Below are 25,459 nucleotides of genomic sequence, written 5' to 3'. Positions count from 1 at the left end.
CCCTCCAACAAGATCTTACCTTCTAATCCTTTCCAAACAATTCCACCACAAGTGACAGTGGGGGAAGGGAAATAAACAGTCAAATATATGAGGCTATGGGGGCCATTCTCATTCAAACCACCACGAAGGATGGAGGTGGGTGTGGTTGTCAACCATACACTGACAGGCACCTCACCAGGACTACAGGTTCCGGGGATGGAGGAGATATAGGGAACACTCCACTGTCTGTAACCACAAGAAAATGCTCCTCTTACATTGCCTTCAGATAACCAGTGACCCTAAAAGTAGCTCATCTAATTGTAGGCTTGGAATGGGTTCCAGTGACCGCTGAAAATAGTTGAGAAGTGCTCTCAGCTGAATCTCTCAGTGACCTGTGGACACATGTCTCCTGTGTGAGTCTTTGTGGAGCCACAGATTGATTCCAGGCATCCTCCTCTGCCTCTTTTAACCATATTTTTTTGAAACTGTCTCCCACTGAGCCCAGCGCTTTTTAGTTTAGTGACCTGACCAATGAGCCCTAAACAAATGAATGCTTATTTTCAAACTTTCAGGTCAGCCCTCAGGCCTCACTCTTTTGACACACCACATGTGGAGGTCATGGCGGCCAGGCCCTCCCTTTGCACACAGCACCCAAGTGTCAAAGCCATAGAAGCCTTGCTGGGGGCATGGCGCTTTCCCACAGACCTGCATTCGTGTTTCTGTGCTCGGAGTGTGCCGGCTCCCATTCTTTTTATAGCACATGGAGACAGCAACTGTCACACATGGCCTGGCAACTTCTCGTCTCCAAGCCAACATATGAAAAGAGTCAGGGTAACGTGTTCTAAAAATATTGGTGTAATGCTGAAAAATGCATATTTCCAGCATGTTCTCCTTCAGATCGTTTTGTCTTGGCAGGCAGGCACTACCTCTGCATGCTTTGTGTTCTGAGAAGACTGGCCCATCTTTAGCCAGGCCAGTTTGGTTATTATTTATGTTCTTCATGAAAGTGGCACCAGTATAAAATCATAGAGAAATTTTAAATATTATCATTCATCCAGCTGACAAGAGTAATGAGGCTGGGATATGGTTCTGGAGGTAAAGTGCTTCCTGTACAAGCATGGAGACCTGATTTCAGATCTCAGCACTCATGTAAGGGACAGGCTTGGTGGCACATGCCTGTAACTCAGCTCTGGGTATGACCGAGATAGGTAGATCCTGCGAGCCTGCTGGTCAGCTAGTCTAGCCAAAGCAAGGCAGACTCCAGGTTCAATGAGAAACACTGTCTCAAAAAATAAGGTGCACGGAGATAGAGGAGGATACCCAAAGTCAACATGGTGAGTGTAACCACCCATACATGAACACATGGATATATACACCACACACATATACAATAATAATAACAAAAATTCCCAAAGCAAAACTACTATTGTATAGTCACTGCTATCCATTATTTTAGGTGCTAAACACACACACACACACACACACACACACACACACACACACACACATACACACACACACATACACACACACATACACACACACACATACACACACACACACACACACACACACACACACACACACTTTAATCCCTCTTTCAAAGAATTTATAATGCAGTGTATAAGAAGACAGGCAGTGTAGCTGGAAGACAGGCAAGGTAGTAAATAGCGCACCATGTAACATTAAAGAGAAGCCATAATGCACAGTAAGAGCTTGCAGGAAGAGTTTTAAGAATCAGAAAAGACTTATTTGAAGAGAATGAGCTTTATGTAGGACTCCATGGAGAGGGCTGCCATGAAGAAAAGTGTTTCCAGCACAAAAGGATACAGAGAAGGCAGGTGTGAACTGCAAGTGTGAACTGCAGTGAACTGTAAGCAGCTCAGCATGCCTAGGACAGGGAGCATGCTCCAGGAAGTGACCGCAGTGAAGATGTGGGACATAGCCAGAATGAAACCCATCGAAGTCTTTATATCATATTAGAAGCTTTGAATCAAGTATCTCATTAGATGGGATACCAAGTCACTTCAAAGCATGAGAAAAGGAAGTGACATCATTTTATCCATGCAGTATACAGATGGCTCTGATATCAGTAGAAGAATGAGTTGCTGAGAGTTGAGCCAGAGCAAAGGAACCACACATATTAAGTAGCCATTGGTCCAGGTTAGATCTGCACATGCCTGAACTGTGACAGTACCACCGATGTACTTCTTAGGAAAGGCATAGAGATAATGGCAAGGGAGCAGTTGGTAGATTATAGTTACTTGAGGTAGAAAAGGAAAAAGGAGGCATTAGCTATGTGAGCAGGTGATGAGATGGTGCCCCCTTGAGTATCAGTGAAAGAATATGTTTGCGTGGGAAACAGAATGATTTGAGTTTTGCTGAAGGTGGGGCTTTCAGAGGAAATTACAAAGATTTTCGGTCTATGAATCTGGGCTAAGAAGTAAGGCCTGGGCTGGGCAAGTAAATTTAGGAGTGTCTCTTATGAGTACAGGTGTCAGTGACATCCATGGAAAAGAAAGGAACACGGGAAGGTGAAAAGAGATCGCCTTGACAGTGGGGTGTGGGTCTGAGGTCTGGGTTTACCCATGCTCACTAGGCAAGTGACCGAAACCAACAGAACCTCACTCTTCTCCAGGACTAAATAGAGGTGAGAATCTCTACCTTAAAATGTTTGTTTATTCAATCACTAATTAAATAAATATCAAAATTCCAATGATGTGCCTTGAACCTAGAAATGCCAAGCAGATGTCATTCATGCTGAGTTAGGTTCACCCTCATGTTGAGGGGGGCATATATTAAATGAATAATAGCTGAAACACTACTGGAGAAAATACAGAGACGTACAACGTGAGATAATGGATGTCAGGGCTCTGGCGCTACTGTATGGATGCGTGGGGCCTCAAGTAGTTCCAGCAAGAGAGATGACACTTGTTTTCACTTCCCATGGCTTTGTTTAGACAGACCGTGATTTTCAGTGGCTCAAGGAGAAAGTGAGAAGGGTGAGACTGGCAATAATAATCAAAGATTACTATTTCAGTGTCTGGCTGTTAAGAGAAATGATGATCTTGAGGGCCAGCTAGAGCAGGCTGGCTCTTGAGGAGAGGTTCGGGGATTTCTAGATGAGAGACTTGAGCAGGGTGGCACACTGAGGGATGGAGCAGGTGGAGAGAATACAGTAGATGAAAGAGGAAGAGAGATCTCTCGGGAGACAGGCAGATGCCAAGAAAGAGGCCTTTGCTGAGAGAGCATGCGACGTGTGTGAAGATTAAGTAGGATAATGCATTCTGAAATGCGGGGAGCAGCATATGGTGGGTACTTAAGAAACTGTTGACAGCAGAGACGGTATAGATAGTGTATTAGTCAGGGTTCTGTAGAGAGCGAACAAATGGAATATGCACATTGATATATGAGAAGGGATTAATTTATGATTTATTGAGTCACATGATTAAGGCTATGATAAACCCCACAACAGATTTTCTGAAACCCAGATACACTGGGGTGACAGTTGTGTGTCTCAACCCAAGCCTGAAGGCCTCAGAACCAAGAAAATTGACTATATGAATATTATTCTTTTACTTTTTTAAATTTAATTTTATTTATTCATTTTCATTTTTTGTGATAGGGTTTCTCTGTACAGCTCTGGCTGTCCTGGAACTTGCTCTATGGACCAGGCTGGCCTCAAACTCAGAGATCCACTTGCCCCTGCCTCCCAAGTGTTGGGTTAATAGACATGTGCCACCATCACCTGACACCTCTTATTAAAAACCTAAGCCAGTGGGACCACAGACCCAAGTCCTAGCATTTTAAGATCAAGGAGCCCAGAATTTTGATTTCCAAGACAACAGCAGGAATCTGTCTGAACTCTCAGAAGGGAGACCATTTTGGCTTTCAAATTTATTCTTTCTGGACCCTCTGCTGATTAAATATTGCCCAACTACATTAAAGGTGGGTCTTCTCCATCTAAAGCATCTCAAACTCACATGCTATCTCCCCTGGGATCATCTCACAGACATCCCAAACCATGCTGAGGCAAATTTCTAGGTATTCCTTAAGTCAGTCAAGCTGATACTCAAAATGAGCCACCTTGGATAAACACATATGTGTACACATGCACACATACACATTTCTACCCCACAGAGAGTTGAGTCTCTTTTGGGATTTAAGCAGGGGAAACTTAAGGTCCTATGCAGTTACCTCATTTCCTTTATGAAGACTGAAGCATCTGCTGAGACAAGGTCATGAGGATGATAGGGATGGTTTAAACTTGTCTTAAACAAATGAAAAAGAGAAAAAACTGAACCAGAGGAGGACAAAGCTAAGGACCTGCCAGGATCTGGAGATTTTATGGTATAAATACTTTGGGTTCCCTACAGTAAGTACTATTTCCCTCTGTACTTACTGTTTCAACTTTGGGGACTGCCCACTTGAGTATGGTATAAGAAGAAGCAGTAAGAGGATGCCACCAGGAGATGAATTGGGTTTGGGGCTGCAGGGTTTGACAGTAGGCTGTAGAATCAGTGGGTATGGGTGACACTGGATAGCTCAGAAACATGCAGTAGCCACTATCCGGGACATTGAGTGGGTAGAAGAACTGGAACAATAGAGAATGGTCGTTAAAGAGTACTGAATCAGAATTTCAGTCTTTAAAAAAAATGTAATTTTAGAATAAACTCTAAATACGGATTTTTAATGTCCAAGTTCATGTACATGGAAAGTCAAGAAGGGCTGAAGAGATGGCACAGCAGTTAAGAGCACTGACTGCTCTTTCAGAGGACCAGGGTTCAATTCCCAGCACCCACTTGGCAGCTTATACCTGTCTGTAACTCCAAGATCTGACACCCTCACACAGACATACACGCAGGCAAAACACCAATGTACATAAAATAAGAATAAATAATCAAAAAAGTTCAAGGAGATTGGAGGATTCCTCTCCACACCCACAATTGGCACGAAACCCTTTTATCTAAGGACACAGCGATATGTAATGACCTCATTAAGTTTCCTTTTCCCTCACTTGAAAGTCTCAACATTTGTTAGCAGCACCTCCTTCCTTGTATGGGCCTCTGGACATCTGGTAAGTGGAGCCTTGGTTCCCCCCCCCCTTTTATCCCTGCCCTATCTCTTTCTCTCAGTCTGGGCTTGCTCGAGGAGACATTCTCTGACAGGACTCTGAGCTGTCCCCCACATTCCTGTTCACAGTCATCCCTGACAGAGGTGGACCAGAAAGACCGGTAGAGGGAAAGAGAAGTCAAGATCAGGTAGAAACTGCTTCTGAAGTTAGAATAAGTGATGTGTGGGCCTGGAATAGTGGAGGGCAGGCAGAAGAGGATATGGAGAACATTTTAGAGTTTCTGAATGCCACTTGGCCCCTGGGAGAAATGAATTTTGGGGAGATGAAAAATGAGAACAGAGTGACTAGAATGCTGCCCCTCACTGAGATGAAGGCATCAAGGAAAGAGCCTGAGGAATAGAACATGGGGTGAGTGGAAGGGAGTAGAGGGTTCTGTGTGGGATTGAAAATGCTTCGGGAGCCTAGGGTCTTTGTTGATGAGATGCTCATCACACTGGAAATGTGCATGTGACAGTTATCCATGCTAAGTTCCTCACGGGTAATACACTCTATGAGAGAGGAAGCTATCACCAACAAGACCAAGTAGAGAGACAATGGACAGCTGCAGAAAGGCTCTTAGCAACAGAGGTACTGTGAGGGGGGCAAGAAAAAACTGGAGACAGCGAGGGGAGGGGAAAGCGTCTTGAGGTTGAGGTAAGATTTTTTAGGATAGAAGAACTAGAATGATTATAACTTGGTAGAAGAATGAAACTGGGCAGAGAAAAGATAAGTAAAGAGCTGGATGATGCTGCAATCAGAAGAAAAAGCCTTGCATCGTTGTCCTTCTGAAATGTATGCCACCCCCAAAGGACTATTGATTGAGGTGGAGAGGCAGCAGGCTAGTGGGCTTTGGTATTCTCGGTGAAGGAGAACGTGAGCACATTCAAGTGGAAGGCTGGGAGTGGGTGCAATGGCAGTCCTTCTCACCCTCCATCAGACCTGGAGATGGTGGCCTGGCAAGCAAGGGGTCAATTATGTGCAGACTTGCCCATCACACTCATGGCTTGCGCCCCTTCCGCCATTATAATCTCAATTATGCCCTGTCACTCATGGGATTGGGGGCGTATGTTACAAAGTCACCCTAGAGAGAAGCCACAAGGACTCAAAGACACGTGATGACACACAAATAAGACTCACAAACCTGAGGCACAGTGGTGTCCTGGAGAGAAAGGTGTGGCTCAAAGTGGTCAAACACCTATAAGTGTTTGAAATTTGATTAATGAAACCACAATAGCTGAACAGATAGCCACACTCAAAGTCAAAATGTCCCAAGCTTCTTTTTATACCACATCGTATCTACCACAACCCTTTTGTTCATATTTATTTGGTTTGGGGCAATTGCCAACAGTGGTTTTGTGCTCTGTTGTTGTTGGCAGTGGTTTGGTATTGTTTTTATTTTTTTTCTACTTTCTTTGTACATTATGCTCTTGTTAGCTACACACTGTCAATTAGGTGCTTGGAGATATGATTCAAAAGAATATCAATACCTAGATGATCAACTCTTAGTGTTTGAGTTGGGGAGGTGCAAGCTCCTCTATTCTACTAAAAATTACTGAGGAGGCAGATGTTTTATTTGGGTTGGCTATCTAACTGGATACTAATAGAAAATAACACTGAAGAGCTGAAGTGTTTATGAAGTTTTTTTTAATTAAGAATGTCATGATATGTTATAAATAATATATTTTTTGAAAAATGAATAAAATTCATGAAAATATTTTAACAGATTTTTTTTGCAAGTTTCTTTGATATTTGCCTTGAATAAAAAGATGGCTTGCTTCTGTTATCTGCTTCTGCATGCAGAACTTTCAGAGAGATATGAGGACAATTCTGCCTCATGTGGCTATACCACAAGTGCATTAGTCTGTTTTCTGTCGCCAATTACACAATATATACAATTTCTCATACTGGAAAGAATTATTAAGAAAGGTGGTTTATTTGAGTACATGGCTAACTGGCAGAATCTTAAGGTAGCCGAGGATAACACGTGGTAAGAGACAGAGCAATCACTCTGTGACAGTGTGTGTGTGTGTGTGTGTGTGTGTGTGTGTGTGTGTGTGTGTGTGTACACATGCACACACATGTATGGATGTGTCTCCTGGTCTCTCTCCCATTTCTCATACACCCACCAGGATTCAGCTATGGGGACTTCACTGTGGTGACCCTATCTATTCTTAATTCATGAAATTTCTACCCATTACTCCAAAGAGGACTAAGTTTCAGCCCATTTCTTCCTTCCTTCCTTCCTTCCTTCCTTCCTTCCTTCCTTCCTTCCTTCCTTCCTTCCTTCCTTCCTTCCTCCCTCCCTCCCTCCCTCCCTCCCTCCCTCCCTCCCTCCCTCCCTCTCTCTCTCTCTCTCTCTCTCTCTCTCTCTCTCTCTCTCTCTTCAAGACTGTTTCTCTGTGTAGTTTTGGTGCCTGTCCTGGATCTCACTCTGTAGACCAGGCTGGCCTTGAACTCACAGACATACCCCTGGCTCTGCCTCTTGAGTGCTGGGATTAAAGGCTTGCACTGCCACCACCTGGCTCAGCCCATTTCTTGTGGGACACAATTCAACCATAGCTAAGCTAAAGAATGAAGGAAAGACTATTTCAATGCACTGTACAGATCATTGTGGGTGTTCTTGAACACAAAAATTTGACAAATGACATTTTCTTAAAAGCCACTTGCAATATAGATTCTGAAGCCTTATCACTTAGCTTAGCTTTTTGCACTTTGCTACATTAAAGCATATTGGTCTCCATGCACTTTGGATAAACCATTAACTTACACATGATTTTTAAACATTATCTGTTGGTATTTAGAAAAAATTGGTTCACTGAATCATTGACAATGTATTGATGGTAACAATCTATATAATATATACATTTTTAAATTGCACGCATTATTGTTACTACAATTTCAGTGGAAAGTCCTTAAGTGTTGCAAAGCTGTTAAGTGCACACTGGTAGGAACGGGCTTCCCCAAACAGTAATTTTGCTGGAAAGTTAGAATTTTTATCATCAACCACAGATACCTTCAAATTGTTTCCATAAGATGACAAGCTCACTTCATTCATTTTGGAAAATAACTTCCAAATATCTAAGACTGAATACCCGTACTTTGCTTGTCAGTAGTTATTTCAAATGAGGTAATTGTGTCTAGTGGTGCTCACAGCTCAATCCACTCAGCAACCACTGCACTTGGACTCACAAAAGAACAGTTCATTCACTCTTCTCTCTGCATCATGAAGTGTGTTAAAGTGGTCGTGTGGCTTGCTCACCTTTCTACATTTCTCTTCCCTGTTTAGTCCCGCTGTAATAAGATGAAGCATACTACTTCATCTTGGTTGTTTTTTCATGAAGCTGTGGCTTACCCACCCACATTATGGAGTCCTTGGAGATGCTTCTGACTCAGTCCTTCCTAGCACCTGAATATTTTGTCCAAGTGGGTAGCAGAACACACAGTCCACAGTTGTCAAGTGAATGCTGGATGGATGAAATTAGCAAGAGCCTCTCCTATATTCCCAGTCAAGTGTTGCCATTTGGCACCTTGCTAGGGTGATTATTAAGACAAGAACATCATCTAAAACAGTCAGCATATTAATGGCTTATGTTTATCTAAAACAGCAAGTTTAGGCATAAGCGTATTTCTTCAATAATAAACTACAACTCATTGTTTCTAACAATGGCTGCCTCTAGAGACCAATAGCACCAATAGGAAACTAAAATCCAGCTTATCTTTGAATGGAAGGTGGAATTATCTCATTGGAGCATGCACCCCTATTGAGTAGACTGATTTGCTTAATCTTGAATTCTGTAGAGGTGCCTGTGGGGGTGCCATCAGAACAAGGCTCTAACATAACCAACAGTTTACTGCAGTGTATTTTTTAAAAGGTAACAAGATATTTATTAAAACTTGCAGACATACAGTTTCCCAAATTTGATGTCTGGAATACCAAACTTTATAATTACAAGTTCCAGTCTGTGTTGCATACATTTGAACCTGGCATATTTCTTAAGTGTTTATGTATCTGAACAGTTTACTTCTTTTGTGTGCAAACATCTATGAGAAATAAAATGATACTTGATCACTGGGAAATACCCAGCTGCAGAAACACAGCGAGTATGTCTCTGTTTCTCAACTCAGCCATCCTCCTCAGGACTGTCCCCCTGAGCAGCCAATCTCCAGTTGGTGGGAAGTCATTAGATGCTGTGTCACTAAGAGAAAAGTTTGTGGAGTGGAGCTTACAGTAACTAGTTTACCTGTAATTTGATTTTAATGCCAGAGTTTTCGTATAGCAAATAGATTTACTATACAGAGAATTATTTCTATTAAATTCATTGAATTCTTTCATACATTTATATATTATGGGTTAGAGTATGTGCATGCAGCAGTGAGAGGATAACTTGTGGGCTTGGTTCTTTCCTCCCACCGTGTAGGTTTCAGAGATTGAACTCAGCTTGGCAGGCTCGACAGCAAATGCCTATCTGGCCACCTGAAGCTTTTAGTAACCTAATTTTTCAGCTGTTGTTGAAATGCCCCCAGCAATAATCAGCACTGTATTCTTCGCTGTACGTAGCCTTCTCCTTCCCACTGTGATGGAACCTTAGGCTTCATTGTACCAGACAATACCTTGAGCCATGTGCATCCCACGCCTGGAGAGACTATGGCCAACAAGAATGCTCTGGTTTGCAGTCAATGCTGTTCTTCCCCGCTCCTGAGGTCACGTGGAGGGGCACATCCTGCTGAGTTTCCTGATGGCAGCCTTTGAATGCCAGGCTCAGGAACGAGGCTGTGGACGGTCTCGGTCTCTCCTTACATTGAAGTTGACAGTATCCAGAGAGTCATGGAGCTAAATGGTGTTTAGAGTTTGTACCTCCTGCTTCGTTCTGCCTTATTCCAGGTTACCAGCTACCCTGGTTTCCATGAGATGGTTTCAGTCACAAGACACGGAGTTCAAGGCCCCTTTGAATGCTGGTCCAATTTTCCTGACATGGGTACAAAGTCCCAGATCTTGCCCAGTGGAAGTGAACTTGGAACTGTTGATATTTTCAAGAATTATGAAAGAACCAGACACAACCCGGTGTTTATTGATCTTCAAGAAGAGAAATTCTGGAGCGTTCCTTTTGCTGAGCCAGTTTCCCTTCCTGCCCACAGTGGCCAGTACAGAGCCTCAAGCCCACTTGGCACGTTACCCTGTTTTGTTAGAACTGCTGGTGTTTTTGTGCCAGCGGTTACCCTAGGTGTTCATCATGAGCTCTCAGAATGACTGTGCTTGCAGTTGCAGATGGCTGGGCCAGCTCCACACAAAGAGGGTCACCGAGGGTTTTGCTTAGATAGTGTGGTTTCTGGAAGGAATCCGCTACAGTTTACGCAAGGGAACACAGCACACTGGATTCTGCTGACCCAGGCAATTTTGACAAGGTTAAATCAGCCATAAATTCACTCTGGGCCCTTGTCTCTTCCCTGACAGCTCTTCTAAGAGTGCTTTTGAGAGTTTGGATGAAACCTTAGCTGCTTCTGCACTAAGATATGTACCCCTACATGCACACACACACACACACACACACACACACACACACACACACACACACTTCTGATGACAGATTTGTGTAAATCCTACCTCAGGAAAAGCTGAACAGGGGTGCTCTGCCCTCATGACCATTTGGCAGAGCAAAGAGTTAAGGGACACAAGCTTTCTCTTATACTTTACTTGATCTTGATCTACACAGCCTGGTAGAATTTGTATTACCAATGAGGAATATGAACAAGGAGTTATAATAGCCTCCAAAGAGACAATTACTTCTCTTCTGCAGAAAATGGAAATTACATACTACTGGGAGTTTCTTCACTGATTTTGGAAAACTTGCTTATTTTTTAGTTTCTTGTTTCCAAGTTCTCATTTCTTCCCCTTCCAGGTGTCATATTAAAGATAGGAGGTATCATAGCTTGGAGTCTTGCCCGGGTATCACCTCAGACTTCTGTCAAATGTGTTATTTGCTGAATTACAAGAAATACCTGGGTTGCCTTATCTTGGCTCTGCCGTCGTCCTTAGTTTATTCTTCAGACCAACTTAATCTTGTGGTCAGGTTACAGTTCTTTTGAGAAAAAAGAAAAGTTAGTGCATGCATCATTGGTAAGCATACATAAATCCCTGGGCCTGCTAGGTGTGGTCAGTTTGTTGTACCAGTAAATGTCACCATGTTGTCTGTGGAACTTGAGGATGTAGTAGAAGATTCCTGTTTGGTTTCCACACTCCTGCCTATCAGTCCACAGAAACTGAAGACTTAAGCCTTTGGTGATCTGTAGCAGAGCTGAGGGATGGAGAGAAGCAGGCCTGGATCTCTACAGAGCCTCATGTGCCAGGGAGCAGCTGGCCATGTTTGCCTAGCCCCTGTGCTGATTTTTCACCTTGAAACCTTGGCTAGGATGGCTTCCTCCAATGGATGGGAAACCTTGCACACACAGGCCAGGAGAGCTACTGTTGACATGTTTTCAGTATGCCAAGGTGTGATGACATGAAGTCTGACCGTTGAAGTAAGGCAAGCAAACAAGCAGCTGTGGATTTTATTTTTCTGCCGAATCTGTAACTTTTAGTTGCAGGTTCTTGGAGCATGGGGTGGGGGGGTCTGAGTTGGCCATGGTGTATTACAAGGCAATTGGCACAGAAGCGATTTTGGGGTCCTAATGTAATTTAACAGAACAATCAAAATATCAAGACACACTAGAGCAACATCTTTTTTCTACTTGACTTCCACTCATTCAAAGCATATCCCTTGTGTTGTCACTTATGTGTTAAAAAGAAAAATAGAGCTCAGGCTTGAGGTGTGAGCTGCTCACATAAGAAGGCAGAGCCTAGGGTGTCTGCGGTTCTCTTTCAGACTGTTTTCGCAGTGCCTGCTCCGGGCTTAATAAACACCACTGGGGAGGAAAATGGAAGGATCTGTTTTTCTTTTTTAAATTGCATGGTGGACAAACCTATGATGTCACTCTCCTTGAACAAATAACAGTGGAAAATGTTTTATTGGATTTTTTGACATAAATACAAAGTGTTGTATAGGTTAAGGGATGGCACAATGGGAGAGGAAACAAAAGAATGTAGAACTGCCCACGTTTGCCCCTACCACAGATGTCACTGGGTTCTGACCTGGGTGCACTGCTCTGTTGGTACAGGCACAGGGCAAATCTTCAGTGGACAGCAGGCAAGCCTGAGACAGCCAGACACAAGCTCATTAATGATTCAACACACCACCCTAGTGGCCACTGCAGCACATGTTCTGTAGATTTAAAATGGATGTTTAGTTCAGTTGCCTTGGCTGTTCTGGCGAGAGGAGCTCAGCTGGGCTGCCTGGGAAAGTCACCTGGGAGCCCGGACCATTCCCAGTGTCCTCTCCATCCCTAACTCCCCTGGGCCCTCTCCTCCATGCACACTTGCACCTTCTAGTCAGATGTAAGTCCTTTCAAGCTCCTTGAGTGCTCTGATACCCAAGAGGGAGAGGTTTAACCCAGGAGAGAACACCTTTGGGAAGACTCCAGTACCTGCTCAGGCAAACCTCAAAGCCCCACACCCTCTGTTCAAGGGAAGGCTTTGTCTTACCTCCCAGCAGAGGCAGACAAGACCCCTGGGGACTAAAGTCAGGGATATAATGTTCTTCATCTGTGGCATATCTTTTTCCGTCTGCAAGATGAATACCACAAAAGTGCTGAAAAGTCTGACAAAAAGCACTCATACTTCTGGTTCACATCAGTGCTGGCTCTGCAGCCTGGTCAGCCAGCCAGACTTCATGCTTTTGTTATGAGTAGACCCAGGAGAAGAATCAGCAGAGGCATCTGGTCTACCTACAATGACAACTCCACATGGGAAGTGCTCCATTCTGTAGTGTGAAATAGCTACACCCACTCTACCTTCCTTGATTCTGAGGTTGCTGACATCTATATCTCCAGGAGAATAGGATGTCACAGTTTTGACCTCTGTGGGTTTGCTATTGAATTGGTCTTCAGCCAGAAGGTTCAGAACTGGGTCTGAGGTTCCCAGGCTTTCCTCCTGGACAGCTGTCAAGAGCATTCAGGAGAGTAACTTGTCAAAACCAAGGCATCTTTGATCTGAACACTGATACTTGGAAAGGAAAGATGTATCCAGTCCTATCTGGAAGAGGCAAAAGGGGGTGCCCCTTACTGTGACCCAGCAGGAAAGACTGTGTTAAGCATCCTGCCAAAGTGACTCAAGCGGCATGAGAAGTGAGCATCTAGAATGGTGTTGAGGAAATTTAGTCAGACCTGGCTAAGACTTAAGAACAAAAGTATTATGATTTGATTGTCTTATTGTCTTAAGTGCCATTAGTAATCCAAGCATTGAGTCAAGGGCTGGATGCAAGGCTGTGTGAAAAAGAGCTTACCTAAACAGTCCAGAGTGGACAGCCGAGTGAAGAAAACAGATGGGAAGCAAAATTTCAGAGTTTCAAAAGGGATATACCCAGGTACAGGAGACTTCCCATTGTATTGGCATGCCATTCCAATATGGAAACTCAGTGTGCAGGGCCACTGAGCACTCTGGTGCACACAGGGGACAGCAGGAACCTGATATAGATGTCAGCAACCTCAGAATCAAGGAAGGTAGAGTGGGTGTAGCTATTTCACACTACAGAATGGAGCACTTCCCATGTGGAGTTGTCATTGTAGGTAGACCAGATGCCTCTGCTGATTCTTCTCCACAGTTTTAGTTAATATGCCCTTCCTTCTAGAGGAGACCATATGGTAAGAGAAGCAAAAGATGCTCACACTGTTCTGAATACTTCACTTCTGATGTCAAGTGCCCATGTTTTTCCCCATGTACAAGCAGACCAGGAGATACCCATAGAGTATCCTATAATTTGATAGTGTCTATTTAATAGTATCAATTCTGATGCTATCTTCCTATTGTTAGAGTCAGATCACACAGGTTTTGGATTCATTTTCACAACCTCTCTTCCCCAACCTCAGAGGCCAATTGTGCATCTAAAATTGTGACTCCATGCATCTTCCCCCACCAGCTATTGGGGTTCCCATGACCTTCTGTTCAAGTGGCTTGCTACAGTGACTCACAGAACTCAGTGAAACACTTCATTATGTTTTCTTGCTTATTATAAAGGATATTGCAACTGATGCAGATGCCAGATACATAATAGGACAAGATATATGGGAATGGATGTAGAGCTGCTGCTTCTTCTTCTTCTTCTTCTTCTTCTTCTTCTTCTTCTTCTTCTTCTTCTTCTTCTTCTTTCTCTCTCCCTCTCTCTTTCACACACACACACACGCACACACACAACCAGTATCAATGCCAATACCACCAACAACAAAGTTTTGTTTTTTAATTTTTAAAAAGGAAATTCATTTCTAAGGTCCATTTTCTAAGATTTGGACTCTCAAGTGAAGTGTCTGGGTTGTTCTGCCTTGATTCAGCTGCTGTCTCTACCTGTTTGACAAGCAATGAGGCCTGAGAAGTAGTAAAATATCACCACCGCACAGACAAGGGATGGCCTGCCGTTGACAGAAGAATGGCTTGCAGGCAGCAGGGATGAACCCACAAAGACATCAGGTCCTAGCAGGGGTCTGTGTAGCTGCCCTAACGAGGCAAATATGGATGTGTTCTGTTTGTCCATACTCACCTATGAGTGATGAAAGGCAAACCCTAGCTGCTTCCAGCTGAGGGCACTCCATTAGTTTGGACACACTATTCTGTGTGGTGGCCTGGCTTAGCACCACCAGAAGCCCTGGGTTCTGATCTTCCCCTCACCTTCTGTTGCTCCCAAATAGCAAAATGGATGGATCTCAGTACCACACCTCTTCATATTCCTCTGCCCTTTATCTGGGAGGAGTGACCCTTTTTAAGAAAATAACAAAAAGCCAGCAGCAGAAGAGGGAAGAACACACAGGGCTAAGATCATTGACACACCCTGACCTGCCAAGCTCCGGATCCTTTTCAGCATCTCTACAAGAGAAATCATGTGAAGCTAGTTTGTAGGTGAAGAACTGTGGGTATCACAGAAAACACTCAGAGAATAGAGTGCCCACCTGTGGGTACCACACGGCTGCATCAGTGGGTCAGGATGCTGCTGTTGAGCTACGGGTCTAGGTAATATCTCCCTGTTCTTAGGCAGATTGTTTGCACCTTTCTGGTTTATATAGTTCCCTACTTATTAAATAAATTAATCGTATCCCCAGATTTGTAGCAGATAACTTGTCATAGAAGGAAATTTAGAACTCTGTCTCAGGCAAATGCAGTCACCCTTGAGAAAAAAAAAAAAGTTCCCTCTAACTTAAAATATACCAATTTTATGGTATGTTAGTTCCACATAGCCCCACTACCACCACCAAAAAAGAAAAAGAAAAGAAAAGAAAGAAAAACAAATGTAATTATCACATGTAATATATAAATACAGCTGGATTATATCAGACTTTGGATTTTAAAGGATGGATTTTTTTTTATATAAAATTCATTTGTTTATTTAGTCAATGAAAATTTGATTTCTGGCTCTTTGGAACTTCAGTGGAATTATTTTTCCTGCAGTTAAGTGGAGCTGAAATGCTGATAAGTAGATTATTCTTAGGACTGGAAGCCCTCTTTACACTGACTGTTGAGCACACAATCTCGATTCTTCCATCGGAGCAGTCTTGACTCCTGTAGTGTGTGAGCTCACTCCTCTGCCATAGTAAGAGGTGCTGTCAAAAAGAACCCCACAAATCCCCAGAGCTTTGCTTCTGGTCACTGGCCTCACTGCTTGGCAAGGCTTACATCTACTTTGTATGCCTTCATACCCTTCTTCAGAGCATCGGGGTTGCAATCCTGGGGCCAAATATCCTTCTAAATGGTGGTGGGCAGCGTTATAGAGCACACAGTCTTGGGATTCTTGGTTGGAACATCTTCCAGGTCTGCTCTCCTGAAGCCTCTAGTGCAATGTTGGCACAATGGTTCAGGCTGCTTCCCCACAGACCTCCAAGCCTGTGTGGGTGTCACGTGAACCATGGCTCATTTGTCCAGAATATCAGAAAGGATTTTAATTAAAGAAATATCTCACCAAACCTTGCTCAGTAGTCCGTGGTTGCTCAAGAGGTTCAATGCCAAACTTTGCAGCAAAAACTAGGCCCCCAGGGATGTGGAGGATTCAGGCAATGGTACACAGAAGTCTTTTCCTATGGGGAAAGACGTAGTTCCGTCCCCAGGTGGGAACTGGGGTTCTGTGCATCCTCATCACCCAGTTCTTACAACTGAAGGTCAAAGTCTGCCTGGGACCTAATTTCCAACCATTCCAGATTTATAAGCAGACTTCCTAGGGTGGAACCTGTGTGAGCAGTTTACAAGTTTGCTGGTTTCACTATATAGCATAATAGGTTGTGTATGGGAAGGGGGGGGGTCCCTCTTCCCCCTCCTCCTCATCTTCTTTTTCTCGTTATCTAACAGCTTCATTTTTCTCTTTTCCCTTTGAAAAGGTGCACCACATCCTTGAGCACTTGTTATGTAACTCCTTGAGAAACTGGAGAGATAAGTTAAGTGGTGCCTGGGTTCTGGGGCCAAGATTTCGCAGTACATCTTTTTCCATACCTAAAAGGAAATGGAATTAGACTCCAAATGCTGTTAAGAATCCAAAGAGACAAGCAAGGCTTCTTCCAGGTTAGGATGGATAATCAAATTAATTCAAATGTATCTGAATGACTCTTTCTGGAAAATACTACCATTCAGAAGGCTGCTTTATGTCCATTACCCCAGCCTACATTCTGAGAACTACACTCTCGTGCTCTGGGTCTTATTGGTTTTGAGTTTCTTGCTCTTTTTGCTCAGTTCACTTTTATTGTTCTTATAAACAGAGGTTTGCAAATTTAACTCCTAACTGTTGTTCTGAAGCTGTTTGGTTGATGCCCGAATGTAGTAGCCTCCTAGTTAGCTGGCAGCCATATTGACTAGCCCAGTTCTGAGGTTCCGTGTGTTCCCACAGAATATGCTGTGGTCATCATGGCTTTTCTCATGGGTGTGACAAATTACTAACCAAAGGAACTTAAGGAGGAGGAGGGTTACTTTAGCTGTTGGCTTGAGGGCACAGTCTATCATGGTGGTGGGAGCAGCCCTGGCTGTGGCACGGAGCAGCTGATCATAGTACCTCTGGAGTCAGCAAGCAGAGAGGTGAGAGATGAATGCGGGTGCTCCACTCACTTTCTGCTTTTCATTCAGCCCCACGCCTACCTAGCTGGAGAGATGATGCCACCCACATTCAGGGTGTGTCTTCTCTTCTTAGTTAAGCCCTGCCAGAAACACCCAAAGATGTATCTCCTCTGTGATTCAAAATGCAGTCAAGTTGACAGTCAAGATTAACCATCACACCTCCCAGATCACTTTATGCCCAGTGGCCCATGAGCGTGTGTCATCGTAGCTGGTTGAGGTATTGATATCCATTGCGTAGTAATTAATGTGCTTTCTTCTTCCACTACGGCTTGAGATGTGTTATTAACTTCTGAGATCTGTCCTGCTGCTCCTGGTTTAGTCTGCACACAGTGGGAAGAAATCTTGTTTCTTACCAAAAAATTGCAGAGCAATTTGATCCGGTCGCTCCTGTTGAAATGCTGAGTTAATTATATTTAACCACGGATGATCGTGAAGTTGCACTAACAGCATTTTTAAATCAGTGGGCAATGTTCAGCTCGCGTAGGGTGGGGGAGGTGGGAATCCAGATTGGTTGGGGGTATCTGGAGACTGAATACACACACACACACACACACACACACACACACACACACACACACAGAGTTAACTATGTGATTAAGCATAAGCTTTCTAATGGAGTTATTATGGGATGCTAAAGAGACCTTTAGTGCATGAACTTGAAGCTAGAATGTAAATGTGCTTGTGGGACTATTAAAGAGGAGATAAAAGGTGCTCCTCTTTCTTTCTCTCTCTCCTTTCTCTTATTTTCTCCCCCCTCTCCTTTTACTCAGATACATATTTTTCCTCAGAAATAACACCAAGCCTAAAACATAACCTAGTTAATATCAGCTTTATATCCCAATCAAAACCTGAGCCAGCTGTCTGTGTGGTTTAATGGGCAACTAGATAGACCTGTTTACCCATGTTATGATGTTAGCAGATCATTCTAACTTGCCTTTATTGGTAGAACAATTAGTATTGAACTCCCGGGTGTAAAATCAGAATGCAGATAGGCTCCACATTAATAAAGCAGAGAACAAAGGTGTTCGTTTGGGAAAAGCTAGAGTATGCACCTTGAACTGGAAGCTGGAGTGTGTCGTGTCCACAGCAGTACCACGTCTTCCCCTGTGCCCACAACAGTGCCTCTGGGACTCTGATGTTACTTCTGGGAACAGGTATTACATGTTTCCCTTTGTCCTAAGTTTCCTGGTTTTCATGGAGCTCAGGCCTGTGATATGACAGGAAGTACATGCAGATGTGGGTCCTGATCGTTATGCATTGCTCCTTCAACAAGAGATAGTAATGTTTTTGTTTGTTTGTCCGTTCATTCGTTTATAGTTAGAGCCTTTCTTGACTCAGAGAGGTAGGGTGCTAGACATCTGACAGTTACCAAGGCCACCTATAGCTAGTCGTTCTGAAGTTTGATGTGTCATGCTCAAGGAGAGTAAAGAAATGTTGACAGAGAAAGAGCAGAGTGACTGAAGATTTATTAAGAAAAACTCCCAGGGAGTGGGAGGAGCTCTAAGAGAGGGAATACTCCACGTTGCCCAGCCTGGGGGCCATTCCTGGATCTTACGGCAGAAACTGGGTGGAAATGGAGCTTATCTATATCAGGGTTGGTCTTTTATTGTTTCATTTTGTTTTTGTTTTCTGTGTTGTGTTGTTGTTGTTGTTGTTTTATTTTGTGTGTGTGTGTGTGTGTGTGTGTGTGTGTGTGTGTGTGTGTGTGTATAAGAGTTGCACTGACAGGGAGCAGGTAAGGAGTCCACATGCCTTAGCCTTATGCATGCTCCCTCAGTCCAACCAGAGATGTGATCCAGTCAGAGTAGAGGTCACAGTGACTAGCGACGGATGCACTAAGGGCCCTGACCTTACTGCTTAAGGGAAGTTAACTCCTGTTTTGATGAGGGAGGTTTTCTGCTACCTTGTTTTCTGAGTTGGTTCACTTGATTGATTATTTTCCCCAGGAGGTATGAAATAACACATCTAGAACTTTCCTCCAATTTCCACATCTTCATTTTTCTAGACCTCACTCCCTTCACTTCTTTTGTCTACCAAAAGCTATTTTTTTTCTAGCAAATTCTGTCTGTAGTTCCCTAGTGCTGGCTTATAGGGAACTTATAATATCCGGAAGCTAGGTAGAGGGACAGAGTTTAGCGCTTTGCTTTGATGGAAGAGAAATCTAAGATCAGAGGCCATGGCAAAATCTCCATGGCAACTGGAAAAGAGCATACCAGATCCTATCTTGGGTCCACAGGCCCCAAACCTCTGCCTCATACTAGTGAAGCCTATTATTATTTCTGCCCACCAGTTTCTCCCCACTGCTCAGAAAGGGCCCATTCTGAAATCAGAATTGCTGTTCTATAGTTCAAATAGGTCGTAGCTTCCAAAAAGGTTTTGACGTTGAAGGTTTGGGTCCCAGCTGGTGGTACTGTTGAGAGCTGACTAGATGATGAGCCGACTAACCTCAACAGTGGGCTAAGCCCACTGGGACACCTTCATAGCTGAGTGGGCTGTGGTGAGGTAGGGCCTAATTGGAGGATATGGGTCACTGAGAACATGCCTTTGAAGAATGAATCTTGTCCTTAGACCCTCTCAGTCTCTTCCTTCCACTACCCCATCCTGTCACAGCTGCCAGGAAGTAAACAGCACTGCTTCACAGCACCTTCTCTGCCCTCTGCCCTGATGCTGGACCTCAACACCGACCCACAGGTGAGGCCCGAGCAACCAGGGATTGCAACATCGGAAACAAGAAGCCAAAATAACTTCCCTCCTTATGTTGTTTGTGGGGGGCGTTTCTGTCACAGCAATGGCAAGTTGACTAACACTTGTTGTTTCTTCACACCCACACTTTCTAGTTTACTGTAAAAGAAATACATAATAGCACAAGTTCCAAAGCAAGGCACTGTTGGGATGCCCCGTCAGAGTTTTAAAAAATACAAATTAAGATCACCTTGTGTTCTCACTCTTTGAAAAAACATCCACAGATTGAAATAAAATGAGGATAATTTTGAGAAATTAGTCAAAGGCAAGGAAGATAGTGAGGGAAACAGAATATGATTTTGTTGTTGGTGGCGTGGTGTTTTACTTTTTGGCCACTTCTCCAGGTTTCATTTTTATGCCTTCTTACCCTTTATTTAAAAAAAAAAAAAGGCTAAGAAAGTGAAGGATGAAAAAGATGGTATTTTTCTTTCATGCTACATGGAATAAACATTTGAAATCATGACTCAGAGCTCTCTTGTGTAGAAACAAAAAAATCATTCAGCTTGCCTCCCAACACTGCTAAGAGCAAATTGCACTAGCAGAACCATTAATGCAGCGACAGGGATTAGGTGGTCTGGGGTATGTTGATGTTCCAGTGTGTTTGGGTTTGGAAAACATGCAGTCGTGTAACTAAAATACACTGACTTGATTCCAGATGCTATGCTTTCCTACAAAGTCCAAGGTTCAGGGGAAGATAGAGCAGAGCCAGGGAAGGTGGCATAATGGGTTCTGACCACCTCTGTGTGCCATTCACCTGTAACAGACTTTGTTTTCCTGTTAAATAGTAGTCACTGCAAACCTGTTCAAGAAGGTCATTGTCTCCATTGAGAAGTTATACAGTTTGTCCCAAAGCACACAGCTATTGAGTAGCTGAGTTTGAGTTTGAAGTTAAGTGTATCTAGTCCACCCCATCATGCTATTTCCTATATGGGAATTTGAGGAGGGACCAAGCCAGGAATCCATCATGAAAAACAATAACTTACTCTCCTGGATATTGTCCTCTTAGAGTCAGCAGTGAGTTGGATTTTCTAGTCATACGTGATCCAACCAACCTGTACCTTTCTTGTAGCTGTGATGATAGGTTGGGTAGTACCTCTCAAAATGTAAATAGTGAAACCCTAATCTTTTAAATTTCTAAATGTGACTTTATTTGCCAATAGGTTGTTATTAGTATAATTAGTTAAGATACATTTGTACTGGAGTAAGGTGGTCCATGATCCAACATGACCAGTGTCCTTATATGAAGGGGACATTTGCAGACAGACTAACAAGGACACGCATCTCTGCGTGTGCTCACACACACACAGAGAACACCTTATGAAAATTAATTACAGTCACAATCCATCAAGCCTGGGACCTACCAGAAATTATTAGAGGCCTGGATCTGATTCTTGGTGCCTTCAAAGGAAGCATGGTGCTTCCTGATGATGCTTAAGTCTTGGACTTCCGAATTCTAAATCTGTTCAGGAAGAAAGTCACAACTCAGTTTACAACAGTGTGTCTCAGTAGTCCTAGCAAACTGCATACACATGTGGCATGTCATAGCTCATCTTTCTTTTAAGTTGCTGGTCTCATCCATCCTCTTCTGGTCAGGCTGGGCTGTTGGTACCTCTTCCAAACTGTCTTCATGTAATATGGGAGAAGCTAGGCACTGCCTCGAAGCCATCTTGTCTCATGCGATACAAAAGTCTCATCTCTCTGAATTCCAAATAAATAGCCTCACCTATACTCCCAGTAACCCCTCCCCCAATAGCCTCGTCCTTACTGTGTCTTCTGTACCACCAGAGGGTCTATAAGAGTCCCTTGGCTGAATGTCAGGATATTGCAGCTTGGGATTGGATCTTGGTGTGTTCTTTTGTCTGGGTCTTTTATTGTGCCTTTCATTGTTTATTCACAGATTTTAGAAGATAGCACATTTTGTTTAATTATGTTGGAGACAGACTGGCATTCTAGCTCTTACAGTCTGTGGGAGAAGAGTTGATAGCAAAAATTATGTGGAGTTTAAATTGTGTTTGGTGAAGGAAGTGGAAATGAATAAAGCTGTTTTACCATGAAAAGTAGGTATTTTGTCTTAGATCTTGGAATGGGTGGGTTTTTTCTTTTCTTTCTTTCTTTTTTTTTTCCCCTTAGCTGGAAATGTTCTAAGTGCTGCATTGTCTATTTTGTTTGCCTTTTACAAGTCTGACGTTATAAAAAGGCAATTTGTATCTGTATTTGCAAATTTGAGCATGGCAGCTGTGTTTTGAAGGTTTAATCTGGGACTAACTGAACTGCAGATGATGTGGAGTCGTTTTCCCATGATGTTGTCAAGTTCCACTTATCAAAAATACTGCATGTGAAAAAAAACGGGGAAGGCTGGAGAGATGGCTCAGTTGTTAAGAACACTTGATGCTTTTGCAGAGGACTAGAGTTCAGTTCCCAACACCCCCACCAGAGCTCACAACTACCTATAACTCCTGTTCCAGAGGCTCCAACTGCCTCTTCCCTCCTCCATGGATGCTCACATGTGTAAATATGCACACACACACACACACACACACACACACACACACACACACACAGATAAAAATAAAAAAATAAATCTTAAAAATATGCCACACATGGCACCTTCTAGCCTCTATATTGGGACTGTGGGGTTTTAGAATTTTAGGTAGTATTAATGTGGCTGTGATCTGAGCTTGGGAAATCTCCCTTCCTTGCCCACACATGACCGCCATGGAGGCATGAACCGAGTCTTCTCTTCTCTTCCTGCATTAGCCATGTTTTTGATTAGTTGTTGGGGGGTGGGCTCTTGAAACCAGAAAGCTTTTTGTCTCCCATGTCTGTCAAAATGTGGTTGATTTAATTTGAATGAAATTTTAATTAGAAAAATTCTGCCAAGATGCAGCCCTGATTTGAATATTTATAGATACATTAAGGATCTCCACATACCTGGGGTCTAATTTGAATTGCTTCACTGGACTTCAGCCCTAATAGTCCACGGAGAAGGAGACTGTGTGATAGGGCGAATTACCCGTGCACAGTGGGCTGGAATGGGGAGCCAGCCGGGGAAGGGGCTGCATGCTTGGCCTCCACTGTTTTAATAGCAACCGTTTGTCCAGATACATTTTCCATGCTCTTGAGCATTTAGCTATGGGGGTGGCAAAATATATGGCCCATGTTAGCATGGTACCTGTAACACACAGCTTATAGAAACAGCAGGGTATGTTACAAAAGCTGGTGGGGGGAGGCCACCTCCATCCAGGCTCATTCTTGTCTAGCTGCAGGCTTGTGTTCTTGGATTTAACCTTCAGTGCCTTGCCTCTAGAATAGGGAAGTGCAGACTTCGCCAGCCCCGGATAAGCATCATTGTATCACCTGCCCTGGGTTGCTATAGGCCATGGTGAGAAGAGAGAGATCCTTCTCTGCCCTTTTGTTGTTTCTGAGTAATTCCATGCCAATGCCCACTTTCCCAAATGATATTTTTATGTTTAAAAAAAAAATCTCGACAGCACTTACTTTTGTCATTTTGTATTTAGTGTGAATGTTGTGTGCCCTGTGCAACAAAGTAATGTTTTTAACTAGACAATGCATTGTTATTAAGGTCATCTTTTCTCTGGGAGATTATAAGGGGGAACTCCCATGTGTATATAAATGTAGGTGCATACCCCCCCTTTGAAGATGTGCTGGCAATCTGGGGGCACTGAGGAAACCCTGGCAGGGTTTCAGCCTCCTTGCAGAGACGGTGGACGCAAGGCCCTTGGCACCTCCTGTCTGAGGGCTGGTGTTAAGCACATGCTGACAGTTCTCTCATAGATATGACTCTATTTCCCCATCAAACACCAGGTGTTTCTAAGAAGTTCAGATTTTGCTCAGTTCTGTGAATGCAAGGGATTTGGGCAGAAAGGGTCTTTGCATGTTGCAAAAGAAGTCTGGGAGGCTTTGGTGAAAAATGAAATTTGACTCTGCAGCAGTGATTTGTTTAATAAATGATGCCCACAGATGCAGCTGTGGCTCCTGGAATGGGGTTTCATGTGTACAGAAGCTGGCTGTACTGCAACCTGTCTTCTAGCATCTCCTGAGCTAGGGGCACAGGAGGGTCCCTCTCTTGCCCCCTTCAACCATTCACTATGGAACGGACTTTAACATTAGTCTATCTGAAGTATGAACATTTTTTACATAGAATATGCTGAGTGATATACAGAAAAATTTGTATGTGCACGCATCTTCGAGAAGCCAGGCACTGTTAAAATTTCCATGAAGACAAAGAAATCGTGAGGGGTCTTGAAGAGAAAAGATACAATAGGAAGAGACATCACAATAGGGGGAGTCCCAACCAGAAGCTGCTCCTATGTGAGCTGCACCCACGCTGGGAGTACATCAAGTACTATGCGTGCATTTTCTCTTACTCCAAGCCTGCCAACAACTCCATCGCCACCCTCAGGGAATACAGGAGGTTATGTATGTGTGAAGTTTACACATTTGAGGGCCAAAAGGCTTCCTTTTTGCAGTCCCTACAAAATAAAAGTCTCCTGAAGTGGCTTGGCAATGAAACTGCTGGGTGATGTCATGCTTGGGTGGGAGACTGGTATTTCTTCCACTGACTGAGCCTTTGAATACTAACTTTGATGTGCTGTATTAACCATCTGGAGACATTTTACAGTTGTTGTCAAAAGGTTGACTCGGGTCTCTAATGCAACACGAGGAGTTGATGGAAGCTTAATAGAGTTTACCAGCTGTGCTGATTTGTGAATGACAGCCTTGCTATAACCTTTGGCCCAGAGAGATGGCTGCTGTGTGTACTGTTTGAATTGAGGCTTTGGGGAGCAGAATGGGAGCCAGGCATTGTGTAACAATTTGGAAAGTACTTGAATCGTGTACCTCAACCCCAGCTTTTGCCCTGCTGGTCACACGTATGTCATCGATTTATGCACCATTTATTTACCATGTGGAAAAGCTATTGGATTTAGGGATTTTGCACATTAGCCTCCATTTCTCACTCAGAGGTATGCTGGCTAGTCTTGTGTCAACTTGACACAGGCTAGAGTCATCTGAAATGAGGGAGCTTCAGTTGAGAAAATGCCTTCATAAGATCCAGCTGTAAGGCATTTTCTTAATTCATGACTGATGGGAAAGGGCCAAGACCATTCTGGGCGGGGCTGTCCTTGGGCTGGTGGTCCTGGGTTCTCAAGAAAGCAGGCTGAGCAAACCATGAGAGCAAGACAGTAAGCAGCACCCCTCCATGGCCTCTGCATCAGCTCCTGCCTCCAGGTTCCTGCACTACTTGAATTCCTGTCCTGATTTCCTTCCATGATGAACAGTGATGTAGAAGTGTGAGCCAAATAAACCCTTTCTTCCCCAAATTGCTTTGGTCATGGTGTTTCATCACAGCAATGATAACCCTAGCCAGGACAAGAGGTGAGATGCATTTCAGTGTACCACGTGCATATATTTGATTGAACATCTAAGCTAGG

The 25,459-nt window shown here is 43.6% G+C and overlaps 1 protein-coding gene across 6 annotated transcripts in view; it reads left to right on the top strand.

The window, feature by feature from the left end:
- Ncam1 (neural cell adhesion molecule 1) overlaps positions 1–25,459 on the top strand; it is a 303,364-nt gene that overhangs the window by 185,380 nt on the left and 92,525 nt on the right. The window lies entirely within an intron of this gene.

Source organism: Peromyscus maniculatus, chromosome 7 (assembly GCF_049852395.1).
Source record: "Peromyscus maniculatus bairdii isolate BWxNUB_F1_BW_parent chromosome 7, HU_Pman_BW_mat_3.1, whole genome shotgun sequence".
NCBI lineage: Eukaryota > Metazoa > Chordata > Mammalia > Rodentia > Cricetidae > Peromyscus > Peromyscus maniculatus.
Note: the sequence above shows the minus strand (reverse complement) of the source record. Positions and strands in the feature narration are given on the sequence as shown.